The sequence below is a fragment of the Zea mays genome, chromosome 8 (genome assembly GCF_902167145.1).
Source record: "Zea mays cultivar B73 chromosome 8, Zm-B73-REFERENCE-NAM-5.0, whole genome shotgun sequence".
Lineage (NCBI taxonomy): Eukaryota > Viridiplantae > Streptophyta > Magnoliopsida > Poales > Poaceae > Zea > Zea mays.
Window position 1 is genome coordinate 46,132,860 of NC_050103.1, and position 19,093 is coordinate 46,151,952.

Here is a 19,093-nt window from a genome sequence, read left to right on the forward strand (position 1 = left end):
AGACCTTTTATTTTTAACTATGTAGCCAGCAGCCGTTAACCGGCATAGAAACTGTAGCACCCTGCTGGAACCAGCGGTGGGTTGCAACAGCCAATTTGTTTCACAAATCACAATGTACTATAAACAAAATCTATTGTAATTAAACAAACAATCAATGACCATCACATATACTTAGCAACATATGATCGTAGATATCATTTATCAATAAACAAATCCTTCAAAATTGTCAATACAAGCATCGTGTTTCATCACCAGCATCATGTAGTGTGCCGATAAGAGTACCAAAAGAAAATAGCAAAATAAAAAATGTCATCATGTTTTCATCACACTAGCTGCAAAGGATAGTACCAAAAGAATAGCAAAATAAGGGCCATACGGTAGCAAAGGGACACACAAAAATGAATCGGCCAACTACTTATTGAGGCTAAAGAGACGACGAAGGAGAGCATTGGTCTCATCTGCTCCTTTTTGTAGATCATTAATCTTTTCTAACTCCTTAGCCCTTGCTTCTTCTGATTCTTCTACCTTCTTCTTGAGGGCATTTAACTGAGCTCTAACCTCTAATGAGTTTTGCTTCTCTGATTCAAGTTCTGCCTCAAGTTCTGCCACACGTGTAGGATCAGAACCGTTGCTGCTTTTCTTTGTGGCAGGTACAAGACCAATATTTTGAAGAAATTTTGATGAAGCCAACACTTGAGCAACTGCTTCTGTAGGGGTCTTAGATTCTTTCCCTTCTACTCCAGGTTCAGCCACAAGTGCTTCCATTGTGTCTTGTGAATGGGAAGGTTTAAAAATAAGACAAGAGGTATGGATAAAATGAAACCAAAACAAGCAATAGCATATCAAAATATATAAGTCATCTCTATTATACAAGTAGCACATCATATCTTTTATACAAGTAGCATTGTTTTCTACCTAGTATATGTTATCTCTACTATACAAGTCATGTTCCTACATGTAGAATTACTCTAGTGTTCTCTATTATAGAAGTAGCAATACAGGGAAGCGTTCTCTATTATACATGTCATCTCTATTATACAAGTAGCATTGTTCCTCACCTATCGAAAAGCACAAGTAGCATTTTCATCTCTATTAGACAAGTAATCTATGTTATTCTGTTGCTCTCTATTATACAAGTAGCATATCATCTTGATTATACAAGTAGCATATCAAAAAGCATTGTCATTTCTGAGCCAACATAGTTACTTAAACTTTGATTCAGAACACTAAACTGATTCAGAGTAGTACACATGGAGAGATGTTTGATTCAGATCAACAAAGCAACACACATGGAAAAATGAACATAATAGATTTTGATCAGAATAGAACATAAAAGTTCCTTAATAAGATGTACCCAGAATAGACTAGAGCAGAACAAATGTTTGATTTGGAACAGAACAGTTCCTTAATTTAGAATAGAACAGTACCTAGAACAATATGCATGGTCCAAGAGTGAGGCTTCCATACATATACAATGTTATACAGAAAAAGGAGCAAGCATGATTTTATATGGTTATTTGAAATCAATTAATAACACTACAACAACATTATCTGAAATCAATAAATAAAACTATAGTTGAAAAGGGAGCATTCACTTACAATTGCTTCCTTTACATGCTCAGCAAAACCAGTCTTGCTGCTACAATGGCACTCTTTAAAAAGATCAATTGCACTTGGTGGTGCATCTCCATATTTGGCTTGCTTCTAAAATACATGCAAACAATTTCTAAATGTAAGCTTAGAGCATAATGATAGGTGAGGAATACTTGAACGCACATTGTATATGTATATTACCACGACATGCATATGTGCAATGTAACTTCGAGATCCTGTCTTTTGCTGGAACCGAACTTTGCCACGAATCACTTTGTTATTCACACACTTGTCCTATAAAACCATTTTTTGTAAAATTAGAAACATATAGTAAAGTATGTTCCTACATGTTCCTTTCAACAAGGTATGTTTTGTTGGAATACTAGCTATGTTACTGCCTGTTTCTTTCAACAGCCGATCAGGGTGAGGAGTTGGGGAAGATGGTGATGTAGGAGAAGCCACTGTGTGGCATTGTCGATGAGGCATTGCCAGCACCACTGTTCCCTCATGGTCGAAAGTCCTTGCCCCGTGGACGGCCAGTCCAGCCGGCACGGCGCTACACAGCATAATTCTACCCCGCGCCCATCCCCACCTACAAGCCCTAGCTCCTAGACGGGCAGTCCAGTCGGTGCGCCGCTAGCCTGCCTACGCCCCACCTCACCTACATTAGTTACGGAGTAGAAAAATCTACGCTCCTACTACAGTTCTCCATGTTCTCCTCCCCTATTTTCTTTGGATGTTTGTCCTGTTTTTGGTTGCTTCTTGGTAGTGAAGTGAAATGGGTGCATGGAAAGGGACGCTAGGTCCCATCTGCACATTACTTTATGTGTTGATGCGCTCAATCAACAACCACATAGCAGCTTTGTGTCTTTGGGAGATGATTTTACTGCTGAGATGCTTGAGCAAATGGTGTTGAACTAGTAGTGGGCTTCCATGGCTTTAAGCTCTAATCTAGAACTATAAATATCAAAGAAATTTTATTTTTATCATAATATTTTAGAGTCTCTCCAAAATAAATGAATGATGTTGGTGTTATGGAAGTTTGCTGATGGTTCACACTGCCATATCCAGAAAGTGTTATAATAAAACTAAAAAAGAATGTCCACCTACTTTTATTCTGCAATAAAAGAAAAAATTTAGATCATGTTTGTGCTGACATAAATAAATGTTATAAGCATAGACCTTGAACCAATTGAAATATGAGCCGCTCTAGTCTTTGCTTGCAAACAGTGCTGACGACCCATCTTTGGATGATCAACAGATAACTATAGATAAACATACTTAAACATAGCAGCACAACTCTTTATTTTATATGAATTTGATTGTTCCAAATCATACTAATAGATAATATTTCCAATGCACGCGGAGCGCGAGAAAGTTACTAGTAAAGGATACAACTATGTGTTCAAAGAGCAAATAAAAAGCTTTGATATTATTTATTTTGTGTGTGTTTCAGATAGTTATCTCTTTTTAACTTAAAGACGCATAAGACTCTTGCATGCTTAATAAAACCAGTATTTTTTTAGAAAACAACAGTAACCAACAGTTTATCCTCAAAAGCAGAGAACACAAATTGTTGCATCCATTGCAACTAGTAACTCTATACCTTGTGCTTTGGGGTAGACCACATATTCACTAGTTGCATCCATTGCTCATCTGTCATAGTACTCAACGGTGATGTTGTTCTCACTTTGTCTGCTGCCACACCATTAAAGTAAGCCTTTTTGAGCTTATATCTCATTTGTCGCTGATTACACCTCATCAAATCAGCACATGCATATCTGACATCTTTTGGTGTCTACGACAAATTGACCCTAGTAAAAGCATGCACATTAGAATAGAGAGGTTCAAAGTGTCTAATGAAATTGGATAGAACAATTTGTAAGGTAAGGTGTCATTTCAAATAGAGGAAACATATGCAATTCTTTCAGGCATAGTTCTTTTAGCAATGTATGAAATAAAGTACGTGCACCTGCTAACTCTATGCTAATAAATTGGCAATATAGGACATAGGCCCTACCACCCTATTCATTTGATGTTGTAGGAAGGAATACTATTTACTTACACCAATTCTTTCGATGAAGTCTTCCAAATAGGACTTGTCATTCTTGTATTCCTTCCAGTGTGTCAGGATCGGCATATGTTGCCTAATTGTAATTCCTCCTTCCGATGCAAGCATTGCAGCTTGCATAGGAACCTCTGGACGTCTCTTCCCTTCAGTGATGACCAATGGGATGTTAGTGTTTAAGCCTTGACTTATCCGTTCCAATTGTCTGCCCATACTTTTTCCCCTTATCCATTTATGTATCATGACATCTGTTTGACCTAAAAATAATGAACATTTTCACAAAATTAGTGCAGATTATAATCAGTTTAATGCTAATTTATAGAACATATTTGATGCATTATGGATCATTGTTTTCTTGCCTTCATCACAAATCTGAATCTTGTCATCATGTTGTGCAGAACAATTGGCAGAAATCAATGCATGCTCTTCTGTATTTGTAGTCGAACCATGAAGATCTTTATCGGCTGAAGATATTTCCTTTGTCTTTTGTCTAGTTACTCTGCGAACTTGGTCTTCTGCATTAGGTGCTAGCACTCTCTTGGATCCTTTTGTTCCTCCAGAAACAGTAGACATGTTGGTGTTCCTTCTTTGACAGTTTAAAGGTACATCCTGCATGGCCTTATATGCATGATACAAGAATTAAACCCAAATTGATCTTATTGCACAATGAGCACAAATAAGTAATAAACTAATAACAATAAAGGACTACAAGAAGAAATCTAAGCACCTGATCAGCCACATGATGATCATTGTCTTCATTATGATCCGGTTCATACAATGAAACAAAGTCATCATGAGCGATAGTGTTATTCCTTGTTTTACTTGATCGAATAAGTGATGTTAATCCAGTTATACCAAGGCTTCTCAACATGTTGTTGTTCCTCATCACATTTAGAGCCCTCTCTTTTTCATAGTGAGTAATTGGCACATCTGAACAAACATTAAAAATAGACAAAATATGAGTGTTCTCCTATTAATCATTGCCTAAAACATGTAATTTTTATACGCTGACCTACCTATTGAACAACTAGCTTTAATTTTAATGCAACAAATAATTAACTCAATGAATCTAAACATCGCCTTAGCCAGAAAAGTATATGAAACCACATTTCCATTGCTGATGAACTCATTGCAGCAAGTGACTATGATCTAAACCAGCCAAGCCATGTGGTTTTCTATAGTAGCATCAAACATCTATATCTTATATATGCAACAAATGGCTACGTATGCCATATGGTTTTCTACAATAGCAAAAATCGTCTATATCTTACATAATTTTCAAGTTAGAATACAATATCACTAATTGATTTCAATTTATTTTCACACAAAAAACAAGGAGCAAAGCTGATTGACACAAATTGGCTAAGCCTCTAGTTATTAGCCATGAAAGATGCATGTGCCTTGAATTGCCATGACGACGCAGCAACTAAAAGGTCTGGGCAAGCTAGGAGGGTGGTGCAGCTAGGGGAAAACACGACAACTAGGGAAGGGCGGTGCAGCAATGAAGGACTACAGGGGCAGCCCTTGCTGTGCGACGGAAGTAGCGGTCCTTGCTGGGCGACGCAAGCAAGATCTATGTATGAAAAATTTGTCACTTACCACCACCAAGGTCTGTGCGTGTTGTTTCTCCAACCATCCTTCTAGGGGGCATCTTGATCTCGGCCCGGCAGCGAAGAACGGATCGACGACGATGGTGGATGGGGCGACGACGAGGAGGTGGACGGATGGGGCAATGCTGACGAGGATGGGGCAGTGAATACAGCAGCGAGTTGGATGATGGGGCTGTGGCGACGAGGATGGGGCGGTGGATGCGGCGGCGAGGTGGATGGATGGTGCGGTGGATGCAGTTGGCTGCAAAATTTCTTTTAGGTTTAGAGTTATAGGCGATGGTGTATATAGAATACGCTAGAATTTGGTGGTAGGATGGCTGATTTGGTGTGATTATTTGGCGGGAATAAAAATTTAGAGGCTATTTAACAATTATTAAATTGTAGACTCATATTTAATAAACTTTTTGAAATGTATTATGAAATGTGAATTCTGTGATGCACACACGTGTTCTGGAAATCTGAGTTGCACAAAAATGTGTTCTGAAATCTAAGTTGCACATAAGGTGTTCACAAGCACATAAATAAAAATGAGTTCACTTCTAAAAGTTCTGAAATGTGTGTGTTCTAAGGCTGTCTCCAGCGAGAGATGCCAAAGCGTCCTGTACCTTAAATATAGGGTTTCTCGTCGTTCGCAAGGCATCCAGTAATGGCCTATAAATGTTTCGCTAAAATAGTGGACGTCCTTGTCGTCCGTTAAACCTGACACACTTTTGTCTGCCTGCTAAAGCTTCTCGTCAATTCGCTCCCACGCCAGTTGGAACCTTCCCGTCGCACTCGCTGTTAAGGAGATCGTCTCTGTCGTATGGCTCCGACGACGACAAGCCTGCACGGAGGAGGCAAGGCCACATGACGTCGCTCCACCACGTCGTCACGCTGCTCGTGTTGCCGTCCGACGATGCTCGTGGCCACGTTCGTTCTACCACGAGTCTGTGACAGGAGTGCGCTCCACAGCCACCGCCGGTGCGGGGCCCTCCGTCGGTAGTGGAGAAGCTATAAAGGACATAGAATATTCTTTTAGAGGATGAAATTTAGGGTACGTTGCTGGAGAGAGCCTAATACCTTTCCAAGAAAATAATTAAATAAATGCCAAAAGTTTATCCATTAGACAAAAGTTTATGTACGTTGTTCACAAAATGACATCTCCATTGAATTTTCGTAAGATTCACTAGTTTATGTAGTTTGAGCAGCATTACACAATTTTACCTACATTTCATACTTTTTCTTTTTTTTCTTCAAAATTGTATCATTGGTTCATCTAACGGTTGCAAACTCACTTCGTGTAATGATGTCACATTTTTGTATTATTTGTTATTTTCTATGATTAAAATGCCTTCTCACGCACAAAAAAAACCAAATATGATAAAAAATATTGAAACTTGACAGTCATAATTTGGTCTAGTTGCGTGATAAAAAAATTGAGTGGATTATAGATGTGGCAAGAAAGTTGTTTTACACATTGGTCTAATATAAAATGTTATAGTTGCTACCTGCACAGAGTTTTAACTAATTAGCTATTACTTGTTAGTACCAATGATGTTGTACTAACTGTTGGGGGTATGCTTCGTAGCCGAAGATCCTAAAGAAATAAACACCTTCGGCAGATCCTCTCCAAAACAGCGCCGAAGCTATCAACTATAAAGCTTCGGTACAGTGACATGTCTCAAGACGAAGGGGTGAACCGACTCAAAGATGAAATGACTTAAAGACCCATGATATTCTGTGTCATTATTATAGTTCATTGTAAAGGGTATAAATGTAATTATATACAGGCTGTGAACTGTGCCTATAAATAGGTGAACAGTACCCCTGTACTGTTCGCGGGCTCTTCTGTAATCGCGCATTGGGCATTTGTTTTTGCTTCACGCTGGTATTTTTGCTTTCCTTCGAGCCGAAGGTACATTTGTAATTTGTTATCATTTTTACAATAATAGAAATGAGTTAATAATAATAATCATGTGTTTAAATTATTTTACATATTTTTACCCTTCCTCATTATTTGTTGTGTTTATGAAGGTATAACCTTCATAACCTTCGTCCGGAATCCATTATATCCTGAGGGAAATAATGCTTCGAAGGATGAAGGACTATAACATTTAACGATTTCTATGTTGCATTGTTCTTGATTCATAGCATTTGAGAACAAGTCCCCAACACTAACCATGCAAGCTCATTGCAGATGTGGAAATACATATTATCATGGTTGCAAATGAGTCTCAAGCTGATAGTGTTCTTTTTGGAAATGCTGGTGCTGTACCAGGTAATCTATACAAGCTTACCCCTTATGTTCTGACTTTGCAAAATAATTTCTTCTGCCAAGTTGGTTTACTGCTGATGAGCTTTAATTCTAATGATTCCATTGTCCCTTTTCAGTTTTATCTGCTGGAACATCTGTCATCCTTTCTTCTATAGTTTCTCCTGGATTTGTGATCCACCTCAACAGAAGATTAGAAGGTAACAACTCTTAGCATGTTGTGTTCTTTCCGTGATAAAAAATGTTAGTATATGCTCCATATAGCTGAATGCTGACAGATAAAGTTGGTTGATGCTCCAGTATATGGTGGTGTCAAAAGGGCGGCGGATGGGACACTAACTGTATGATTATTAATACATCAATTTGATATGGACATAATGTTGCAACGCTAGTTGAAATAATTATGTGCATTATCTTAACAGATAATGACTTCAGGGACAGATGAAGCTCTGCATTGCACTAGTTCTGTTCTATCAGGTAATAAAGATGACTACCAGAAACCAATAATATTTTAGTTTCAAGACAAACATCTAGATATTGTCCAGTGGCTTATTAGTCTTACATAACAGTACCCAGGTTGTTTAGACCATAAAGTGAAAGCAGTAATGCGTGGAGTGGAATTGGAGATTGTGAACTGATGCTGAATTGAAGCTTACAAATCAACATAGAGTTCACTTCTCACAATTTGACTGAAATACTTGTTGTATTAAAATTGATAGTGACAGTAGCGAGTTCAGTTATTAAAAAAATCAAACAAATAACAGTAGCGAGTTCAGTTATTAAAAAAATCAAACAAATAACAGTAGCGAGTTCACTTCTTAAAAATCAAACAAAGAACAACATAGAGTTCACTTCTCACAAATAACAGTAGCGAGTTCACTTCTTAAAAATCAAAAAAATATGCTACTCGTCATCGTTGAAATCATCATTATCATTGACAAGCGTTGTTGATTCTTCATTATCACTAGCATATTGCCATCCAGTTTCATCTTCATCGTCGCTTGTCCCATCCTCTTGCACTTCCTCTTGTCGTTGCACCCGAAATTCATCAACCACACTTACACTGACATTAACAGAACCGTCAGCATCCTGATGTTCAATCATCTCCGTATCTCCTTCATTAACTTGCACTTCAAAACCTACACATGTATCATCTTGGTATGACAGTCCAGAGGCACTAGGTATTTCATCAAGGTCGTTTTCAGCCACACTCCACAAGTGCCTATGTGTAAATTTTTGAACAATCTGTGACACCCCAGTGTCACCTAGGGTTTCTCTCAAGTGCTAACCCAAGAACCATCATCCTATGTGAACCAAAATTGATCATGAACATCAAATTGACTTAAGAATAAAGGATCCACTAAGCTTATACTTAAAAGTGTCATGTTCAAAACAAATGGGTTTTTTCAAAAAGGCAAAATGTGCAACCCCAACAAAAACCCTAATTGAGCCCTATAAACAAAATTCAAGAAAATGGGGAAAAGAGTATGAAAAATTTAGAATCATGGCTTGGGCTAATTATAAACATTAAAGTGTACTAAATAAGCAACAACAAAGATTATGGGAGCTTGGCCAAAACAATTTAAATAAAACTATAAACAAGCCTCTCAAGTGGGATTTCATTAGGGAATTCTGAAATTCAGAATTCTGAATTTCAGACTTTGAGCCAAAGATCAAGCGTGTTCACCTTGATCCCTAACTCAAATCCTAATGGCCCCATTGACAAAAACGTGCATAAATAACCTCTCTGTCTTGTGCCAGAAGATGGCATTGGGACGTGTGTCGTGGACACGTCAAACCAGAGATCTTCTCCCTGTGTGCGGCAGTGAGACAAACAAGATTTCTCCCCTCTCTATCTCCTAAACCAGTCAGCCAAACCTGCTAGCATTCACACACAAACGACAAAGGAACCTGAGAGGAAGAGATCACTCAATGGGATCATGGCCATAATCTCAAAGATTTGGGGCCAATCCGCGCTTGAACTCGACCTCTCTCTGCGCTGTCTCGTGCTCGACGCTGTGCCAGACGCCAGAGCGCGCACTGGCGTTCGCCGCGCATGCCCCGAGCGCTTGTCAGAGCCCCGCCCTCGGTCGTGCTCGCCCGCGCCTATAAAGCCTCCCCGGGCGCGCCTCACTTCACCCCGTGCTCACCACCGCTGGCCAGACACCCCTCTTTAGCTCCGGCGAGCTCCTTCCCGCCCGCCATTGCCGCCAGAGCTTCGGCCACCATGGCCAGCCCACCCCAGTCACCCCAAGTCACACCAGCGCTTCGGTTAGCTCCGCCATTGGCCCATGAAGCTTTCCAAGCCCTCGGACCTGGCAGAACTTCACCGGAAGGTGAAGATCGACCTCATCGGACATCGGTCGCCCGCCTGAGCGCGTAGACTGGGCACTCCGGTGAGCCATTCTTCAATTCCTCGCGCACACCCCTTCCTTGATCCCTGGTGAAGCTCTCTGACCCGTTGATTGGTCAATTGCGCCCTGGATAGGCCGGACTCCTCGCCGCCGACGAGCTCCCCCGCCTGCGCACGCGGACCGGCCGACTCCGACCATCCCCGACGGCGACCCGCACATCGCCGTGACCCTCGGAACCTCCCCTACACCATCGGCCACCTCACCGAAGCAATCTCGCCGCCGGTAAGCCCCTCCGCCCTTTCTTCCGTCGCGGGTACTGTTTAATTTGGGGGAAGGACCTCGGGTTAGGATTAGAAGAATCCAGGGGGTTTTCCGAGATGTCAGTGACTCAATTGAATAGTAGCCCAGGGACTAGTCTGTAAGGAAAACTTAAAACACCCGCCAGAGACCCCGTTGTAAAGTAGTTTTCCATTTAATCATTTCTGTTTAATCTTTTTTAATAAACAGAGAACTTAGAAAATTCATAACTTGATGAATACTTAACCAAAAGTTGTCAAACCAATTTTGCTAAATTCTAAATATTATGAACTATCAATTAAAAATACTGAATCCTATGCTTTCTGTTCTAATTTTTAGAGTTTAAAATTAAATACAGAAACTGACCAAACCTTGTTTAATTACAGAAAATTAGTTATGTTTCTGTGCTGAACCTAAGAAAATTTGTAGATGTTCAAACCCCATTTAAATACTGTTTAAAAATAGTGAGAACCCCAGTATTGAAAAATTTAGTGTAGATATCCATTAAAAGCCATTTTTGTCCAAACCTTAGGAAAATCAGAAAGGCCTTAGAAATTAATAACCAATGGATGAAATTATTTTTCCTAGTTTGCTTAAGTAACAAAAAACCTAGGAAAAATAAAGGAACCTCTAGTCCAAATCAGACTTAAAGTGAAATATTTTATTCAGCATTATTCCAACTAGAAATCAATTATTAGAATTACAAAACCAGACCCAAAATTGATAATAAAAATCCAGTGGACTTGGAACCACCTAAACCCCACTGCAAAAATAATGGACATCCAAGCCCATCATTTTAAGAAAGGTAAATAAATATAATATGATAATGAGTCATATTTCAAATAAATCATGAATAACCCATAATAATGCAATAATGGGCAAATAAAATTTTGCTAGATCATAAATGAGATAGGCCACCAGAGAAAAATACAAACCCATTGGAAAGATGCAAAATAATACCTATTGCCAATATTTTATAAGAAAGGCCATTTAATCCAATTAATGCATATCACCCCTTCCCTTAAGCAAAAAGATGCCAAACTTCAGAATGATTGCTCTTGTGCAAAATAGAAGCTAGGAAAAATCAGAAATCTGTTGTTTGATATTTTTCAAATATAGTGGTAGTAGAAAGCACCCCTTTGGCTAGAAACTTTAGAAAATCCTAGTAAAATAACTAATGAGTAATAATGGCTAGAAATTTGTACCAAGTCATGATATATCATCTAAATGCCAGCAAAAATAAGTATTAGAAAACTTCCCACTATTAAATGGTAGTTGTAGTTCAAATCACCCCTTCTGCCCTAAAATTTGGTAATTTTGTCCAGAGAAAACTATTCACTTTTTGAACCCTAATTTTTGAGACAGAGAATTATACACCAGTAATAAGCCACTGTAATGTTATAGAATTTTTGGAAATTTATTAAGGTGACTTGTAGTTCAAACCCACTCCAAAAACTTAAAGAGAATAGAGAAAAAGAAAGGAGAAATAAACCTCACCCAATAAGTCCAACTTGAATTCTTGGCAATTCTCACTAAAGCTTTAAAAAGAATTCAGTGGAACCCCAAAAATAAACCTACCACTTAACTTAGCTAAGGTTGATCCAATTTACCAAGTATACCACCCAAAAGTCTCGTATAAGTAAGGTTTAGCTCTATCAAACTCTAGTAGATCATACACCATCAAAAGTTTAAATTACTAAAGCATGTGCGGAACTGCCCGAATTATTCCAACTTAAGTGCCTAAGCCCCGCCTTAGAGGCTAGACCACACTTAAATGGGAATAACCCGTCAATTCCTCGGATCTAGTCCGACGAGGCCACTGACAGGATCAAGTACGACAATCTCACTCGATGGTGAGTCACAGAGCAAATACAATAAAGCATAAAACCATACATTAAGGAGTATTAATCTTATTACATTATCATCGGAGTTTTTGCAAAAGTAGTCATCATTGTTCGAAGTGCAGTAGAATAAAACTAACGATAAATAAACAGAGAGATGGGGAAGCCTGTCCCATCACTCCTCATGCTCCTCCTCAGCCGACACTACAGGAAAACGTTCAGTTTCCGACGGCCTAAACCGTCGGAAATAAGCACTGAACCGTCGGAAGTAGTTACTTCCGACGGCTTAAGGCAGGTCCCGTCGGAAGTAACGCCGTAGGGGATACCCAGTCGGAAGTATTCGCGTTTCCGACAGGGCCGTCGGAAATAAGTTTATTTCCGACGGCCGGCGTGGGACCGTCGGAAATAAAGTGAGGTGGGCCCCGCAGACGACCGGCCGCCGACGCCTGACGCTGTCATAGCTTATTTTTGACGGCCCCGTCGGAAATAAGGGGCCGTCAGAAGTAATTAAAAAACAGAGAAACAGAATTTGCCTGCTTTTTATTTTACAAACAATCACACAAATTCAATCAATATCCAGTTTCCAATAATTCATCCAGAATCACATACAATACCACAAATATCCATAATTCATCGTTTCACATGAAACACACAATTAAATTCACAAAATGTTCATCCGTCCACAAATTAAAGCACAAGTTCACATGTTCACAAGTTCACAATAGCACAAGTTCGTTCACAATACCACAAGTTCACAAGTCCATAGTACGAGAAAAACACAAGGAGACAAGCTACTCAAATGGAGGAGGTTGATCAAATGGATGGGGTTGATTTGATCCGCTAGCTCCTCCGCTGTTTAGAAGACCATCCACAAAAGAAGCGACTGCATCTTCAGAGTCCTCATTTCCCGGAGTTAGCAAGTTTCATGGAGGGACCTACAACATTAAAAAAAATGTGTTAGTAGTTAAATTCTTGTTATGCAACGTCAAAAGAAAAAGTCAAGTAATATAACCTGAGGTGCAGGTGTGGGCCAACTAAATTGTGGAGTCGGTACAAACTGCGGGATAGGTGGCGGAGTTGGCATAGTCATCGCTGAAAAATCTGGACGTTGTCCTAGTGCTATTTGCTGAAAGAAATTGAAAGCTATGTTACGAGGATATATTAGAAAATATGTGCTCCAATTATAGTAGAGGCTCACGAGGATCTAATTACCTGCATCATCTCCTGCTGTCGTGCAAATTGAGCAGCCCAGTACTCTTGTTGTTGCTTGTTATACTCCTCCTGCCGCCTCAAAGCTTCCTGCACCCGGATCAGCTCGGCGTTTCCTTGGGTACTAGAGCGAGGACCACGGCTAGACGACCTCGATGGGCGAGACCTTTCCAGCCTCACCTGAGTCGAGTCGATAACACTACCAAACATGGGGTAACTACAAAAAAATAGAAAGAAGTTAAACACGCAACACATCATGTTAAAAAAGATCAAATCGACGAATTAATAATAGCAAACTCACCGTCCATGAGGTTTTCCGCCTCCACTAGCATACACAATCTGAGGATCGATAGGCTGATTCATCCAATCATAGTCTTGCCCATGCTCCGACATCATGGAAGCACCATATGAGGCCTGACAAATAATAAACAATGCAGTTATATTTTTCTCGACTCTTAGAATAGAAGTGCATTGTAACTAGTTGCGAAAGTCTCACCACACGCTCAGCAGCTGACTGAGAACACAACTGTTCTGGATTTGTAGAATCCGACCCCCTGTGACCTCTAAGGTAAACCTGAACATCACTCGGCGTAACACCAGAACTAGCTTCCTACAGGCAAAAGAAAATAACATAAAACACATAGAAGATTCATGATATGCACGACCATAAATTACACTTACCATGCGCTTTGCCAAACGAACGTGGCCATCACCACCATATCTGTGGTGAACATCATGCCCACGATTTGAGTTGTTTCTCAATGAAACACCTTTAAATCCATCTGTTGCCCAATATTTGCATACAGCCCGCCAACCAGCCTCATTTGATGCCATCCATGGCACCGAGTCTGAAAACTTTATTTCGATCCAATGTATTGTTAGTACTAACACTTGGACATGAATTAGGATAAAAACAATTTACCTCAAGATATTCTTCTTCGGTTAAGTATTTGTTTGATGCCTCACTTTTGGAATGTGGCCGACGTCCTTCCTGCCTTAATATGTAATCAGAAGTGACCTGGATCCGAGCATAATACATCTGATCCCTAACCAAGGTAGTCGCGCTCTTGTTAAAAACGATCCGTGCACGATCGTTCATACTTCCATCTTCAGGCAACTTGTAACGTTTCTGAAAAAACAAGAAACAAGATTTTTAGCACATTGTATAGTTGAATCAATTCAAGTTGGGCTAGAGAACATACCCAGAACTCATGCCACACAGCACCTTGGGCATTCCTATGTTCTGCATTGAACGCGAGCCCGTACTGATCCCAAGACATACAAGGCACCTCAACGCCTTTCTCCATCACTACACCAGGCCAGAGATATTTGCATATACTTCCCAAAACTTTATTCACCTGTGTGCGACGTCTTTGACCTTGAAAAGATGCATCAATCCAAGACCTGCAACCACATTGTACAAAAAAAGCATTAACAAATTTCATATAATGTATGAACAAATATTTAACATTAATGTTGTGCATCAGAATCAAGGCCTCCGTATAAGGGAGTTCCCACAAAGAACATTTATGTGTCCAATTATGTTCTATTCCAAATCCCAGGTAACCAGTACCGTCTGGTTTCAAATTATCGAGCGCAGCATGAATCTCTGCGCCACTCAAACGTTTCGGTGGGCCTTTGGTAACAATGGTGTCTTTTCTGAATTGATTTGCCTCAAATCTGAATGGGTGATCGAGAGGTAAGAAACATCTGTGGAAATCAAAGTAACAGATCTTCCCACCAAACTCAAGACGAAAACAATCTGTATCCTTACCACATATTGGACATGTCAACTTTCCATGACAACTCCATCCAGCAAAAATACCGTAGGCCATGAAATCATGAATCGACCACAAGTACGCAACTCGAAGATTGAATCTCTCTTTCTTGTAGCAATCGTAAGCTTCGACTCCTTCCCACAATTTTTTCAACTCATCGACTAAAGGTTCCAACATTACATTGAGATGTTTTCCAGGGTGTTCTGGTCCAGGAATGATTAGACACAGAAACATGTAATCGTATTTCATGCAAAGGTGAGGTGGAAGATTGTATGGAACTGCAAATACAGGCCAACAAGAATACGGTGATGCGGTCATATTGAAAGGTGAGAACCCGTCCGTCGCCAACCCGATTCGAATATTTCTAGCTTCACTAGCAAAATCCGAATCAAAATCATCAAGCGCCTTCCACGCATCACTATCAGATGGGTGCATCATAACTTGAGGGTTCTCGCGTTCACTTTCTTTGTGCCATCTCATCTGCTTAGCGGTGTTTTTTGAGAGAAACAACCGTTTTACACGAGGCGTGAGAGGCATGTAACGAAGTTGCTTCTTTGCTACTTCTGTTGTCATTTTTTCTCCATCTTCATTTACGACCTCAACGAACCTTGATTTGCTGCATCTCAAACATTTGTCTAATTTTTCATTTTCCTTCCAGAAAAGCATACAGTTATCTGGACAAACATCAATTTTTTGATACTCCATACCTAAGCCAGAGAGTAACTTTCTTGACTGATACACGTCTTTGGGCATTTTGTGATTTGGTGGTAATACGTCGCTGATCAAATTCAAAAGTTCATTTAAGCAGTTGATGGAGAATGCGAACTTAGACTTGATAGCCATAAGTCGCGTCACAAAAGCAAGAATGGTTACTCTCGTGTGTTCGTGCAACGGCTCTTCTGCTGCCTTGAGAAGTTCAAAGAATTTTTTAACTTCCGGCGGTTGAGGATCCTCAGGATTATCTGGAAACACTAAATCGGGATCCTCTCTTAAATCCTGAACCATCTCCTCCATTCGGTCTAAATCCGGGTCAAAATCGTCTTGACCTTCTGGAGCATATCCACGGGGAAGCTCCTCACCATGATGCACCCAAACTTCATAATTTGGCACGTAGCCATTTTTGCAAAGATGACCAGACATCTCTTTCTTGGTTTGACGTTGATAATTTTTGCAAACACTGCATGGGCACCACACTCGACCATTTCTTGACGAAGAAAAAACACGATTGATAAAATCTTCGGTTTTCTGTATCCACTCAAGCGAAGGATCATTTTTTCGCCAGCCTTCATACATCCAGCGACGACTATCACCCATCGTTCGACTAATTAAAGATCAAGACAAGTTCATTAATTTCTAGATATATTATCAGCCGGTGGTCCTACAATTATAGGAAAGGATAGGTCCTAAACCCACCTAAGAGTGAACGACATATCACAGATTTATGATAAGTCAATGAGTTTGAACGAAATTTCGGCAGCATAACCCTATTGTTCTCCATTGCACGCCCGTAATGGTGCAACGGAGAACAAGAGGGTTATGCTGTCAAAATCTCGCTCAAACTCATTGACTCATCATAAATCCTATTTGATATGTCGTTCACTCTAAGGCTGTCCAAAAAGGGACAATTTCGGTACAACACACTACTTTATTAAGCAATGTGTTGGACCGAAACGGGTGACGCATAAGTTTAGACCTATTTTAGTTAAGTATCGCCTATAGACCTATTACTAATACTATGTTATGCACCACCACCATATTATACAAGCCATATTAGAGCAACTTGGCGCAATCGTCTCAAATAGGAGTCTCTCGTCCAAATTCACCCTTGCCAGTGGTAGAGGTTGTGACATGGATTTTTTTTCTTTCTTTTGATGACCTAATGGATTTTAGACAATAGGATATCCAATTGTCTACTTTTTACACTTGGATTACAACTCTCCAAGTCTAAATATAATCATTAGAGACGGTACATCAGTGTTTTAATATTTACCTAGTAAGATTTTAATTGTCCATTAGTGTTTTAATATACGACTACTTTAAACTATTATATTTACCTAGTAAGATTATGTGATGGGGGCGCAAACCTGAGACGGGTGGCGCAGCGGCAGGCGTCGCGCGGGGACGACGGGCCCGGGCGGCGGCGGCGGGCAAACCGGGGCACGGGCGGCTCGAGGGGCAGCGGCAGGCGTCGCGCGGGGACGTCCGCGCGGGGGCGACGGGCCCGGGCGGCGGCGGCGGCTGTGGCGAGCCCCGGCCGGCGGCGGCGGGCGGCTCGAGGGGCAGCGGCAGGCGTCGAGTCCCGTCCGGGCGGCGGCGGGCGGCTCGAGGGCGGCGACGGCGCTGGCGAGTCCCGGCCGGGCGGCGGCGGCTCTGGCGAGCCCCGGGCGGGCGGCGGCGGGCAAACCGGGGGGGCGGGGACGTCCGCGCGGCGGCTCTGGCAGCCCCGGGCGACGGCGCCTCTGGCGTGCCCCGGCCGGGCGGCGGCGGCGGCAAACCGGGCGGCGGCACCTGCAGGGGCGCGGCGTCGGCGCTGTACGCGTGTGTGCGTGTGTGCGTTGTGTGTGTGCGGCCGGGGGGCCGCGCGGGTAACGGCCGTTAGGGGCCTCCACCTATTTCCGACGGCCACTACCGGGGCCGTCGGAAATAGCGTTATTTCCGTCGGCTGGCCGTGGGCCGTCGGAAATATCGCTATTTCCGACGGTACCCTAAGAACCGTCGGAAATAGTGTCGGTCGTCGGAAAAATTGCGTTTTCCTGTAGTGCGAGGCAGGGTCCCACTCGACAGTCCAACCCGGTGGCAAGATGGACGGCCAAGTCACTCCAGCAACCATGTCCTCCAGAGAACCTGTAAAATTATGCCACAAGCAAGGCTGAGTATACTAATACTCAGCTATACTTACCCGGTGTGAGGAGTCTACTCCTCTACCTCTAGACATGCAGCTGTTTGGCTGTGGGGTTTGGTTGCCAAAAGCACTAGCTAAGTTTATAAATCAAGTTTTAGCTTTGTCAAGTTTTAGTGTGACTCTCTTAAGACTATATGTGTACTATCTACTCATTCATGGTAGCAAGCAAATTTAGCAATCAACATCTTTTGTCACATCATCACATTTCCACTTGTTACTCAATGTAGCAGCATGGATTAAGCAGTCTCATTAGCTGCGAGAAGCAGACGATTCGAATCGAGTTTTTAAACCTTGCAAGGTAAACCTAAACACACGACGTGGTGAGGCACTCCGTCCCCACACACATCAACCGTCCCCATCGATTCCCCGTCAGCAGATCAAGGCTCACCGCCTTGGCGTACAATGCCTCACTGACCCCGACTGCCGTCGTGCATTGACCGCACTTGTACCCACCATAACCGGAATGGGAGACCACGTCTCAGGTCGCGTGAGGGGTAAAGTCCACTGCCAGGTTCAATCAGGTACTAGGCTTACCGATTTACCATATTTCTCGGCATGTGCTTAGTACGTTCAAACGCTTGACTCACGGTACCACACCTTAATCCTTATTCCAATTTTTATCCCGTGGACAACCAATCCCCATGGATTTTTGTCCACAAACCAACATCATTATGATAAGAAAGTGGATACAACCAATTCCTGACCTCGCGCGAGTGCTAGAAAAATCACTCGACTTCTACCGAGATCCCTAATTAGTATAGCAGCTACTCGACCTAGCATACTAGTTTTCATCTCAATAGGATTCCTGAGATCATGCAACTAGGGTTTCAGCCGACTCCTACACTTAAGTGCACATTCAACCCTACAATCATTAAGTATAGTAAAATAGCATAATAAACAGGTTATGCATAAAACCGGGGCTTGCCTTCCAAAGCTGGGGTAGGCAGATCCTTTGGGGCAGGCTCTGGTGTTGGATCCGGGGCTACCTCCTGAGCAACTCCTTGCTCCGGCACGAGGACGTACTCTCCATCGGTGAGGTTGCAATCTATCGAATGCAATGAATAAGAATATGTATGCCATGATTATGCAGGATTTAGTAAACATTATGCTAAGTGAAAGAAAACTAAGTTAGTTTAGTAACTTAGGGTTTCTTGGTCATACGTGGCTCTTAGGGGTGTATGCTTATCAAT

The 19,093-nt window shown here is 41.6% G+C and overlaps 1 long non-coding RNA gene and 1 pseudogene across 1 annotated transcript; one reads left to right on the forward strand and one right to left on the reverse strand.

Annotated features, from left to right (window-relative positions):
- Positions 1–410: 410 nt before the first annotated feature.
- On the reverse strand, positions 411–5,312 carry LOC103635151 (uncharacterized; annotated as a pseudogene).
- Positions 5,313–7,449: 2,137 nt separating this feature from the next.
- Positions 7,450–7,866, forward strand: LOC103635152 (uncharacterized). The gene is made up of 3 exons (XR_002264128.1): positions 7,450–7,528; positions 7,642–7,722; positions 7,787–7,866. It is a non-coding gene; the product is annotated as an uncharacterized lncRNA (long non-coding RNA).
- Positions 7,867–19,093: the final 11,227 nt, after the last annotated feature.